This window comes from Bos indicus x Bos taurus, chromosome 17 (genome assembly GCF_003369695.1).
Source record: "Bos indicus x Bos taurus breed Angus x Brahman F1 hybrid chromosome 17, Bos_hybrid_MaternalHap_v2.0, whole genome shotgun sequence".
Lineage (NCBI taxonomy): Eukaryota > Metazoa > Chordata > Mammalia > Artiodactyla > Bovidae > Bos > Bos indicus x Bos taurus.
In genome coordinates, this window is record NC_040092.1 from 19,075,793 (window position 1) to 19,089,327 (window position 13,535).

Genomic DNA, 13,535 nt, shown 5'->3' on the forward strand with positions numbered 1-13,535 from the left:
ATGACTTGGAGGGTTGCTTCCTAACATACGTAATAATGTATGTTTAATAAGCAATACAGAATGCATGCTTCAGTTATTTTACTATTATTTTACCACTTGTCTCTCTGTTCTTCAATGGGTTGTTCCCCATTCACAGCCCAAGAAGTAGGTCTTTTGGAGAGTTATTTTTCTAATAAAACATAAATAAGAAAAATTTTGCATCGTGTCACATAGCAATTTAGGACTAATTTCAGAGCTGCCTGGATAAAACTATGGTTCAAAGAGTCACTGTATGACAGACCAAGGGCTGCACTGATTTCGGTTAAGGAAATTACTAATGTTAATTGCTTTTTATTTTGCCCCTGGAGAATCATTCCACAAGCATTTAAAACCCACATATATCTGTCAGATGGCTCCTTTAAAGAGACCAAGCTTTCTCTTAAATAGAGTTCTTCTCCTAATACTGTCTCCTTACATTACAAAGATCAACCAATAAATATTTACATTCACTGGAAGATTTGTGACTGTGCACAGGATTTTTTTAAAAAATTAACTAATTTAACAGGTGACTAGCACTGATCTGAGAAATGTTTCCTGCCATCCATCCCATTTCCAACTCAATCACTGACCTTAGAAAGTTACTTCCCTTTCCATTCATTTCCCTACACAAATCTAGGTTAAGGCTGAGCGCTTGGACAATTCATACAAGATTAATGGATTCACTTTGCAATCCCACCTCCCACCCCAGAAAATAGGGACTACAAGTACATAAAATGCCAGCCTAATTTGGGCCTATAACCAGGACTTTTTATTATTTTTTTTATTGTTTTTTTTTTTTTTTCCGAAGTACTTGGTATGTGGGATGTTGGTTCTCCAACCAGGGACTGAACCTGTATGCCTGCAGTGAGAGCATGGAGTCCTAACTACTGGATCACCAGGGAATTCCCTCATGCAGGACTTTCGTAATTTTTTTTCCCCCTGTCTACTTTGCATGTGGGATTTTAGTTCCCTAACCCGGGATCAAACCCCTGCCCCCTGCAATGGAAGCACTGAGTCCTAACCACTGGACCACCAGGGAAGACCCCCCAAATATTTTTCTTAACAAGACCAAATCTTGCCCTTGGTCTCCTTCGTAGTCAGAGCACCCCTCACTGTCCATCCCACCATCCTTCAAAGAAAGACCTTGGAAGACCAGGTTATAAAGACTTAAAAAGACCAAATACAAAGCTTACTCAAAATGGGACGATAACGCAGACAGTGAAGAGGCAAAACAGGAGGAAAATTAACAGCTCTGTTCACAATGGGCAAACGGCGGAAACAAATCAAATTCTGTCCATCGATGAAAGGTAAACAGAATGTGGTATATCCATACAATGGCATGTTATTCAGCCATAAAAGCAACGGAGTAGTGATACAAGCTACAACGTGTTGAATCTTGAAAACACACCAAGTGAAACACACCATATAGTATGATTCCATTTATATAAAATGTCCAGAATAGAAAAATCCACAGGGGCCAAAAGCCAATTCATGATTGCCAGGGGCTGGGTGGGGATGCGATGGGAGAATGGAAAATGACCCTCTAATAGGCACGGGGTTTCTTTGGGGAGTGATGAAAATATCCTGGGGTTTAGAAGGAGGTGATGCTTACACAACACTGTGAAAATACGAAATGTCACTGAATTGGTACTTTAAAATGGCTAATTTTATGCTAACTGAATTTTACTTCAATTTTAAAAATTATGTATTAGGGAGTTTGGGATGGATATGTATACACTGCTATATTTAAAATGGATAACCAACAAGGTCCTACTGTACAGCACAGGGAACTCTGCTCAATGTTTCATGGCAGCCTGGATGGGAGGGGAGTTTGGGGGAGAATAGATACATGTATATGCATGGCTGAGTCCCTTTGCTGTCCACCTGAAACTGCCATAAGATTGTTTATCAGCTATACTCCAATATAAAAAGTTTTTAGAAAGTGTATCTGTATATATATACACATGTGTTTGGGTATATATGTATATATACAATATTTGTATATATATTTGTATTTATATACAACAAATATTTGTATATACATACACACACACACATAATTTTTTTTCCTTTTCATCAGGTATCATTTAAGAGTGATCTTTGTTCCTGTCCCTGAAAGGTAACCTGGTTAGGAAATGTAGCCACTCAGCCCTGGAGCAGGTTGAAACTTACAAACCAAGGTGATAGTTGAATCACCTCCTAAATGAGCTGCTAACAGTCACCATGGGGGTCTGATGGGCTTTGACAGCACTTGAAAGCTTCACTTAAGGACGCATAACAAATGTGAATACACACTGGTTGGTATGGCTGGGAGCAGGGATGGGGGAACAGACAGAGACACACACGCTCTCTCACACATATACTCTGGCTGCCTTCTTCACGTACATTCTTGCTTTCCTTTAAAAATGGCTCAGCTCCAGCAGGCCAATTTGCCTCTACAAGCCCCTTGGATCTATGAAAATCCATGAGTTTACCAAGATACTCAAAATAGAAAAAGTCTGACAAAACTCATCTGTCACCATTTGAAGCAACCATTATACCAACTCCTTAGTTTGAAAATTGGTGTTTAAAGGGAAAGAATTAAGCATGTGTGCAGCCTTTTCAGGAGGAAGTATATTCAAGGGAAGTGCCCATTGATGAGGGAAAACTGCAGAAAAAAAGCCAGCTAGTGCATAACGGAGGGATGATAATACTTCAAAGATTCATTTTCTTTTTTTTTTTTTGGCTGTGCTGTGCAGTGTGAGGGATCTTAGGTCCCGATCAAGGATTGAACCCATGGCACCCTGCAGTGAAGCGTAGAGTCTTAACCGCTGGACTGCCAGAGGAGTCCCAAAGGTTTATTTTCAGCTCTTGAGAAAATTATTGATACAGGAAAAGAATGATAACTGGTGTTGAAATCATCAGTGAGTGGTAAATGGAAGTAAGGGCCTAATGTATTCCCTTCCAGATTATTCTCTGGAGCAAAGAGGGATGAACGTAATTGAATGATGAGGGAATAATCAGACCACCATTGCTTTAATCCACTGCCTATGATATTTAACTTCAATCTAACCAAACCTTTAGACCTAATTTCTAATTTACAGAAATTACAAGAGATAACGAAAAAGCTAAATATCACCATGAGGAAGCAATCAGACAAATGCATAAGGTGAGATATTCTTCAGGACATGGTTCCATCTTCTCTACCAATCAATATTCTGAGAAAGGTCAAGATTAAAAGAGAATTAAGAACAGATTCTTGGAGCGGATCCTGATTTGAACAAAGTAGCTGTAAAAGATAATTTATATGACTCAGCATCAGGAGGAACTGTCAGTTTTGCTAGGTATAATAATGTTATTTCAAGAATGGAGAAAAATATTATTTTTCAGGGATGCAAACCTAAGTATTGAGGGATGGAATGACATGATGTCTGTAATACTCTAAAGAATACTTGAACATAAAAAATAAAGTTAGTTGAAAAACAACATACCCATTAGGAAGGCTATTATGAAAAACAAACAAACAGAAAATAACAATAGCCAGGATGTGGAGAAACTGGAACTCCTTGTGCACTGTTGATAGGAATGCTTGATGCAGTCACTGTGGAAAACAGTATGGCAGCCCCTCCAAAAATTAAAACATAATTATCCTATGATTCCAGCAATTTCATTTCTAGGTATGTACCCAAAAGAACTGAAAATAAGGACTTGAAAAGATTTTCACTCACCTCTTTTCACAGCAGCATTATTTATAACAGCCAAAGGTGGAAGTGACCCAAGTGCCCATCGACAGATAAATGGGTAAATAAAATGTATATACATACAATGGAAAACCATTCAGCTCTAAAAAGGAAAGAGATTCTGGCACATGCTACAGCATGGATGAACCCTGAAGACATGCTAAGTGAAAGGAGCCAGTCACAAAAGACAAACACTGTATGATTCCACTTATACATGGCATCTAGAAGAGTCAAATTCACAGAGATAAAAAAAGTAGAACATGGGGGAATGGGGATTTAGTGTTTAAGGGATTAAGAATTCCAGTTTCAGATGATGAAAAAGTTCTGGAGACGGATGGTGGTGATGGTTAACAACAATGTGAATGTACTCAATGCCACTCAAAATGCCACTCAAGTACACCCAAAAATAGCTAACATAGTCAATTTTATGCTGTCTCTTTCCCACAATTTAAGGAAATGTGATAAAAGATAAAATAAAAAGATGGACCTAGAGATTACTATACTAAGGGAAGAAAGTCAGAGAGAGACAAAACGCATCTGATATCACTTATATGTGGAACGTAAAACATGGTACAAGTGCACATATTTACAAAACAGACTCACAGACATAGAAAATCTTATGGTTGCCAAAGGGGAAAGGAGTGGGGAGAGGTAGATTAGGAATTACGAATTAGCAGATACAAACTACTATATATAAGTAAACAACAAGTCCTACTGTATAGCATAGGGAACTATATTCAATATCACGCAATAACCTATAATGGAAAAGAATCTGAAAAATGTGTAATATTTACTATACAAAAATGAATCACTCTGTTGTACACCAGAAGTGAACACAACATTGTAAATCAATTATACTTCAATTTTAAAAAATAAACTAATAAGTAAAAAGAAATAAAAGAACACCCTCCCCAAGAAAAATCAATCAACTGGGTACACTCAAACCAACAAGTTTCCCCAGAGCAGTCCCCAACACAACCCTTCCTGCCATCTTGTCCCATAAATATTAACTAAGAGAGAAATGAATTTAAATACTCCCTCCCAAAATCATTCTTTTAAGGGAGATTATCTCTGAATTCCTGCAACATGCTTTGCTGTTTAGTCATTTACATTCATTGAAGAAGGTGAGTGACTTAGAGCAGGTTTTACCAGAGCTTTCACTTTCTACCTATTTTCTTTGTATATAATTAAAGTTCCCCTTGTCCCAACAAATGGACTTCCTCTTCCCCTTTTTGTAACAGGAAGCAAACTTAAATAAAGCAAATATTTCACCTGTATTCACTTAACTGTGCCCCTTTTTTCTCTAGATCACCTACATTTGGGGAGCAGACTATCTGACAACATCACTTGGTTGCACACACATCCATCTTCCTGATAAAGCCAGATTAGACACGCAGGGGTTGGGGTGGGGAGGGCTGTCACAACTTACTTCCAACGTCAATGATCAAGTATCCTCCTTTGAAACAGGAAATATACAATGCCATTTGATAAAAAAAAAAAAAAAAAGGAAAAGCCTGAAGGATAGAGCACTGTTCTAGAAATAAAACCATGATAATGGCAAGCAATCACTTACAGTGCCAGCCAGGCCTTCTAATTACTCCACCAAAGACAGGAAAGCCCTGGGTATCTCGATTGCTTTCCAAGAATTTGTCTTTGGCATTATTAACACAGACAGCCAAGCAGGTTATCAGACTAAGAAAGAAATCCTGGGCTGCAGACTTTAATTACAGGTTATTTCAGCTGATCACTGTCTTAAAGTTTCAATAAAATGATACAGTTGATAGCTGAAAAGTTCCAGGTGAGAGATAAGATCTTTTTAAGTCCAAGAGGATGAAGGGAGATGCTTAAATGTGAGGGACAAAAGGGTCCAGGGAAGACCAAGAGCCTTTCATAGTGCTCTTCTATTCACCATTCTTTTATTGGCTGCAACTGGGACACACAAATTAAAGTAAGGAGAGAGGCTTACTTTCACTAGTGATGACTCTGAGGCATCTGGAGAGCAGGTAAAAGACAGCAAGGAGACTGAACTGACTGACTACAACTTCATCTTCTAGAAGCTCTGGGGAAACCTTGCGATCAAGTTCATTCATTCACTGAACATTTTCTGGGACCAATCTTGCATGACAGGATACAAAAAAGGATGAGAAAAAAATTAATAAGATGAGCTCCAGTCTCAAGAAGCTAATGGAAGCTTAAGACAGATATGCAGCAAAATGCAGAGTATAGGGACTTCCCTGGTGGTTAAGAGTCGGCCTTGAAATTGCAGGGGACATGGGTTCCCTAGTCCAAGAAGATCGAACATGCCTGGGGGCAACTAGGCCCATGTACCACAGCTACTGAGTCCTTGAGCCTGGAGCCCGTGCTCCGCAACAAACAGTCGTCCTGCTCACCACAACTAGAGAGACCCAGCACAGCCAAAAATAAACAAAATTTTAAAAAATGCAGAGTAGAATGTGGATGTCCAGCAGAAGGAGAAAACGGGAAGTCTGTCTATCAGTCAGGATCTTAGCAGGAAATGAAATGGCATCCTGGCACCCTCCCACCAGGTCACGGAGGGGAGTTGAACAGAGGCTCAATTTACAGAGCATCGTTGGGTTCAACTGAAAAAGGCAGGGGGCTCTGATAGGATCCCAGTCATATGGTTCAGAGATTACGGATTCTGGAATCAGAGATCATATATCTGGTCAGAGACCTGGGGTCCCAGCTTCTAAGAAACGGTGGCGTTCTTTGACCATCAATGGGATTTTTCTCTTGCTGATGTTGGAGGCAACATTATCCAGAATGAGCAGACCATCTCTTGTGGGTATTCTGTGATCAGGGGTTTTTACTGTCTGTGCTCCTGGCAACCTGCTGGCCTCCAAACTCCACAGATGACTTAGCTGTCACTTAGGGAAGCCCTGGGGACTCTAGGTGGGGGTCCTGGATTGTGCCTCTCCGCCCTACAGCCCCTGCTGCCGGTCTCCCCGCTGCCTGTTCCTGATCTCCAAGGCTGCTCTCACGCACATTCTAAGACAAGTTACCCTTCTGCTCACAGGCCTAGGGTTCCTCCCTCCAGTGGAGTGCAGAAGGCATAAAGAACCAGTTTCTTAAACCAGCCCCCTTTAGGGAAATGCCAGCTGTGACTACCTCCGCGAAATTGAGCCATTCAGGGCCTTGCCTGAGATTGAGTTTTTGCATCAGCCAGTAATCATGTAGAGATGGGGAATGTCTCTAAACTAATCACCTGCTTCTGACCCAGCTCCTCCTCCAGTGTCTTCTATTTCTGCCTTCTAGATGGGCAGATTCGGGATTATTATTTACTAACAGAACTATGAAAAAGCCTAATTGCTATCACTGATGGAAGGGCTGCTGCTACTGCTGCTAAGTCGCTTCAGTCGCGTCCGACTCTGTGCAACCCCAGAGATGGCAGCCCACCAGGCTCCCCCGTTCCTGGGATTCTCCAGGCAAGAATACTGGAGTGGGTTGCCATTTCCTTCTCCAATGTGTGAAACTGAAAAGTGAAAGTAAAGTCGCTCAGTAGAGTCAGACTCTTAGCGACCCCATGGACTGCAGCCTACCAGCCTCCTCTGTCCATGGGATTTTCCAGGCAAGAGTACTGGAGTGGTGTGCCATTGCCTTCTCCGGATGGAAGGGCTACTATAGAGGCATTCTGCAGACAGCCCCTCACAGCAACCTTGTAGGAAAGCGCTATGAGCCCTTTCCATAGGTGAGTAAACTAAGGCTCAGACTGTCCCATGACCACACAGTTAGTAACTGGCAGAGCCAGGAGTCCAGGTGTACCTGACCCCAGAGCTCAGCCTCACTGTGCATGAGAATTACCTGTGAAGCATTTAACAAGTGCAGATTCCTAGGCCCCACCAACACCTAATGAATAAGAGTGTCTCAGGGGAGCCCAGGAAACAACTTAGAAAAAAAAAAAAAACATTTCCCAGGTAAAGCAGATGTCACCAGCCTGAGCATGGGTCCTCATGAGGCCACACGGCCTTTGTAGGAAATGATCTGGCCCTGAGCAGGCAACAATAAATGGCAGGCATTATCCTCCTCCTCAACTGTACACCATCAACTTAATTACTTGGGGGAGACAGGAGCTGGGAACAGGGCAGTGGGAACAGGAGGGGGAACATGGGGGCCTCTTTTAATGACTTAGGTGACTATCCTTCAGGGAAAGGCTGTGTGTGATGCTCCGGGGAGACCCCAGATTTATCAGGCCTCCCAGATCTAAATGCCCAAGTATGGAGGAAGGGGAAGAGCAGAACTGAAGCATGACACAGATGTCAGCTGTGTGTGTGTCTGTCTTCCTCCCGTGGTTCCGGTGACGTCCCCGTAAGGAAGCTGATCCACTAACTGCTGTAGAGGGCTGTCCCCATGTCGCTGTCAGAGTTCTTGGTACACTCTGCAGCCTCTCTGCTCCTCCACTCCAGAAAAATTGACAATAATTGAAATTCAAGAGGCAGCCTGATTTGGCCACTAGAGATTAAGAAGCAAATGCATCAACCTGTTCTCTTTCCAGGAAAACCGTGGCTTCCTCTCACCTCCTTCCTCAGTTTCCTTTTCTGGGAACCAACCTGCAGCCTGGCCCGGTAGAAGCGTCTGGCTGCTGTGAGGGAGGTCAACACACTAATAAGGCTGAGGTCAGAAGTCGGGCCTCAAAGTAGTTCAGTTCCCTCAGTTTGGCTCTAAGGTCACAGACAACCTCCCCCCGCTCCAAATCTTACCACTTGGTCATAAAAGGAAGTGGCCAGAGTATAGACGGATCAAAACAAATCCATCACCACTGGTGAAAACAGCCAATGGAGTGGAGTGGGGGTGGGGGGACGGTGACCAAGGGTGATTCAGTAGCATCTCTGATTTGAAAGACGCCACATCAGAAATGACCTCATGGCACCTAATCAGTTCCAGAAAGGGACTTTGTTCTCCAGGAGGCAAGGTGGGAGATCAAAGCATTTCTTGCTAATCATCATTTAGCATTAATTATTTAAGTAACCTGAGACAGACCCGGACCGCTCCTGACTTCGCATCCTGACAGCCTCAATGAGCACCCTTGATCTTTCAAGCCAACCTGCATCAAATTGGGAGGAAGCGGACTGCAAACCTGGGAATCGAGAGACCTGGGCGGCCCAGGCAGTCAGTCGTGTACTTACTTCTTCCTTTCCTGTTAACTTCTTAACCCCACCAGCCAGGAAACGCATAAATACGGCACCCGGCCGCCCCTCCCCCTGCCCTCCGCCACGTCTGAGAGAGTTCCTCAGGCGCAGGGACAAATCTGGGGATGAACACCTTAAATTCATAAGCTGGGTGGCCTCAGACTTACCATCGTACCTCTCTGAACCTCCAGTTTCAGCTGCCTCATGAAGATAATCCCATCCTCCCAGCCTCATTGTAAGAATTCAATAAGACCTCAGAACTGTTGCATACATTTAGAAGGAATACACGGGGGTTTGGTTATACCGGAAATAATTTATTTCTACAGTTGAAGGGGGAATCATGATATTCATTATTATATGATTTATTCCTTTTTGTATAATGTGAAATACATGTTATGGACTAAACTGTGTCCTCCTCAAATCCATATGTTGAAGTCTGACCCCCAGCACCTCAGAATGTGACTGTGTTTGAAAATAGGTCTTTTTTTTTTTTAATTTGGCTGCACAGGTCTTAGTTACAGCACAAGGGATCTTCACTCTTTCATTGCACCATGCATTTTGTTTTTTTAATTGCAGCATGCAGGATCTAGTTCCCTGGCCAGGGATGGAACAGGGCCCCCTGCAGTGGAAGCGTAGAGTCTTAACCACTGTACCACCAGGGAAGTCCCTAGAGATAGGTCTTTAATGAGGTAATAGGTAAGGTAAGTCACTTCAGTCGTGTCCGACTCTGTGCGACCCCGTAGACGGCAGCCCACCAGGCTCCCCCGTCCCTGGGATTCTCCAGGCAAGAACACTGGAGTGGGTTGCCATTTCCTTCTCTAGTGCATGAAAGTGAAAAGTGAAAGTGAAGTTGCTCAGTCGTGTCCGACTCTTAGCGACCCCATGGACTTCAGCCTACCAGGCTCCTCCATCCATGGGATTTTCCAGGCAAGAGTACTGGAGTGGGGTGCCATTGCCTTCTCCAGTATAAATGGTGTCCTTATAAGAAGAGGAGATTAGAACACGCACAAAAGGAAGACCATGCGAAGACGCAGAGAGACAACGGCCATCTATAAACCAAGGAGAGAATCCTCAGAAGAAATAAATCCTGCCAACTGACATCTTGATCTCAGACTTCTGGCTTCCATAAAGGTGAGAAAATTAATTTTTCTGTCATTTCAGCCCCTCAGTCTGGGGTATTTTGTTATGCTGGCCCTTGCAAACTCATACAATTAACTTCAAATAATTCATAGGAAAAAAAAACTCGAATGGCTCTAATGAAAAAGACAGGCAATATGAGACTTCCGTGGTGTCCAGTGGTTAAGATTCTGAGCTTCCAGTGCAGGGGGCATGGGTTCCATCTCTGGTCAGGGAATTAAGATCCCATATGCTGCGTGGCACATGCAGCCAAAAATTTTTTTAACTGAAAAAAAAAAAGATAGGCAATAGGTGTTGGGTGAAGATGTGGAGAAATTGGAACTCTTGTAATTGCCGAGGGGAACACAAAATGCTGTAGCCACTTTGGGAAACAGTCTGGCAGTTCCTCATAGAGTTACCATCTGGCAAGCCAATTGCATGGAGAAGGCAATGGCAACCCACTCCAGTACTCTTGCCTGGAAAATCCTGTGGACAGAGGAGCCTGGTGGGCTGCTCTCTATGGAGTCGCACAGAGTCAGACACGACTGAGCGACTTCACTTTCACTTTTCACTTTCGTGCACTGGAGAAGGAAATGGCAACCCACTCCAGTGTTCTTGCCTGGAGAATCCCAGGGACGGGGAAGCCTGGTGGGCTGCCGTCTATGGGGTCACACAGAGTCGGACACGACTGAAGCAACTTAGCAGCAGCAGCAAGCCAATTGCATGCCTAGGTTTCTACCCAAGAGAAATGAAAACACAACTTCACATAAAAACCTGTACATAAATTATTCATGGAATCAATCACAATAGCCAAAAGGGAGAAAGAGCACAAATGCCCATGGACAGATGAACAGATAAACGGACTGTGGTCCATCCGTACAATGGAATATTATTCAACCCTATAAAGGCATAAAATACTGATAGATGCACAATGGAGACGAACCTTGGAAACATTCTGCTAAGTGAAAGTAGTCACAAAAGGCCACATACTGTATAATTCTATTTATATGAAATGTCCAGAATAGGCAAATCCATGGAGACAGAAAGTTTCCAGGGGTTGGGGGAAGGGGAACTGACTGCGGATGGAGTTTCTTCTAAGGGGTATGAAAATGTTCTAAAATGAAGATTGTGGTTGTGGGGATGGTTCCACAACTCTGAATATTTTCAATATATTAAAAACATTTAACTATACACTTTAAGTGGGAGAACCATAAAGTATGGGAGTCTTATTTATTATAAGATTAAAAAAAAAAAAAAAGAAAAGCCTGCTACCATGAGGATTGTTAAATGTCAAAGGCTCGCTCTTCTCCCTCCCACCCACTCTTTCCCAACCTGCCTAAGGGTTCCAACTTCTCCTACCCATGTTGACACCAGCCATGCATTATAGTCCCATGCTTATAAACCAATCCTCCAGAGGAAACTTCAATAAGAACTACTGCCCCCAGAAGCCAGCTTCTTGTTTACAGACCTTAAGAGGAAAGGGGGCAGAGGTTTGAATAAAAAAAAAAAAATGCCTAGAAGCAGAAGACAGGGCACATTTATGATCCTGAAGTGATCTCCAGAAAGGCTGGTCTGAACACCTCCATTAACTCTGAGATTACAGTGAACAATGCCAAGTGGGTTCCTTTTGAAGCCCATGTTCTACAAATGCCAATCCATTCCATGAAGCAGTTCCTCCACCATGAGGGAAGCGGGCAGCAAGGCAAAGCCACGGTTTCCTCTACAAGTTCAAAGCAACCATGGGGCCTGGCTGGGCTATTTCAAGGTGCCATGTGTTCAAGTACAGTCTGTGATCTGACAAATGACATTTATATTTCTGCCCATTTAGGGGAAAGTCAGCTCTGAAACCCCACGCATGTCCACAGATCGGGGAGCTAAAGGTAGAAGATGTGGAGGCAAATCCTTTTCAATCCTATGGCCACTTCAGTTCCCACTAAGCTTCAGACAGAATCAGAATTCAACACCCACAAGGAATTGGGTGCCTTCTCTCCATTAACAAGTCCACATTTAGGAAGATAATCAAAGATAATCAAAAAGGTTAACAGGATAACCCAGAACAGCAATGTCCAACAGAAACATAATGTGAGCCACATAAGTACTTGAAGCCACTCTTTAAAAGATAAAAAGAAACAGGTGAAATGAGTATTAATAATCCATTTTGTTTAATGGATTATCGGGCTTCCCTGGTCACAGATGGTAAAGAATCTGCCTGCAATGCAGGAGACCCAGGTTTGATTCCTGGGACGGGAAGATTCCCTGGAGGAGGGCATGGCAACCCACTCCAGTATTCTTGCCTGGAGAATTCCATGGACAGAGGAGCCTGGCAGGCTACAGTCCATGGGGTCACAAAGAGTCGGACACAATTGAGTGACTAACACACAAATATGATCATTTCAATGAGGGTTGCCAGATTCAGCAAATAAAAATACAGCCATATTACATTTCAGAAAAGAACAAGAACTTTTTTAGCATAAATATATCCCATGTAATATACGGGACATATTAAACTAAAAAGCTGTCTGTTTAATTGTCTGAAAATCTGAAGTTCAAATTTAAATGAGCTTCCTTTTTCAAATCTGGCAACCCTAATTTCAACATGCAATCAATATATGCGGTATTGTACACTGTTATTTTTTATATTGTCTTTAAAATCTGTTATGTATATTATACCAGCAGCACCTCTTAATTTAAGCTTGCTGTATCTAAAGTGCTTAATAGCCACACATGGCTCATGGCCTTTTGGACAGTACAGATTGAGAAAGTTCTAGAAAGTTCCTTTCAGTGTTTTTTATAACAGTAAAAAATCAGAAATTAGCAAAATACCCATCAACAGGAAGGCTGCTTAGTTTACAACCAACATTTGGAGAACTTACCATGAGTCAGCCCTCGTCCTATGGACTCTGCATGTGTTATTTTTAGTCCTCACAATGACCACTCAAAGTAGGTGCCGGTATAACACCTTTCTACAAATGAGGAAGCAAGGCTCTTGGAACTCATATGACTTGCTCAAGAAAGTGAGGAAGCCAAGACAGACTGATGACAGATGAATGGGTTCACATATATATATCCCACCCTAGATACACCAAGATGTTATTGGTTTTCTCTGGACGGAAGACACTGGGGCAGGTATTGGTTGAAAGTTAGGTCTCCGCCGTCAGTTAGACCTATGTTTGCATCCTCGGCTCTGCCAAGTAACCTAACAAGTAACTTCGCCTTTTTAAGCCTCGGTTTCCCCATTGGTAAAACAAATCATAAGTCTATTCACTGGATTGTGGGAGTCTAAATAAAACAGGGCATGTAGAGGACTAAGTTCTCAGTGACAGTACTACTACTCTTCTCAGCATCCTTGTCCATTCCTGTTTGATTAGATTTTTCATGGTAAGCATCAACCCTTCCTATGGTTTTTGTTTTTTGGTCACACTGCAAGGCATGCAGGATATTAATTCTCTGACCAGGGATTGAACCTGTGTCCCTTGCAGTGGAAGCACAGAGTCCTACCCACTGGACTTCCAGGGAATTCCCAAGGATCCATTTATAA

The 13,535-nt window shown here is 42.6% G+C and overlaps 1 protein-coding gene across 5 annotated transcripts in view; it reads right to left on the minus strand.

Moving 5' to 3' along the window:
- Nucleotides 1–13,535, minus strand: part of KDM2B (lysine demethylase 2B) — a 118,628-nt gene that overhangs the window by 30,518 nt on the left and 74,575 nt on the right. The gene's annotated exons all lie outside the window — the stretch shown is intronic.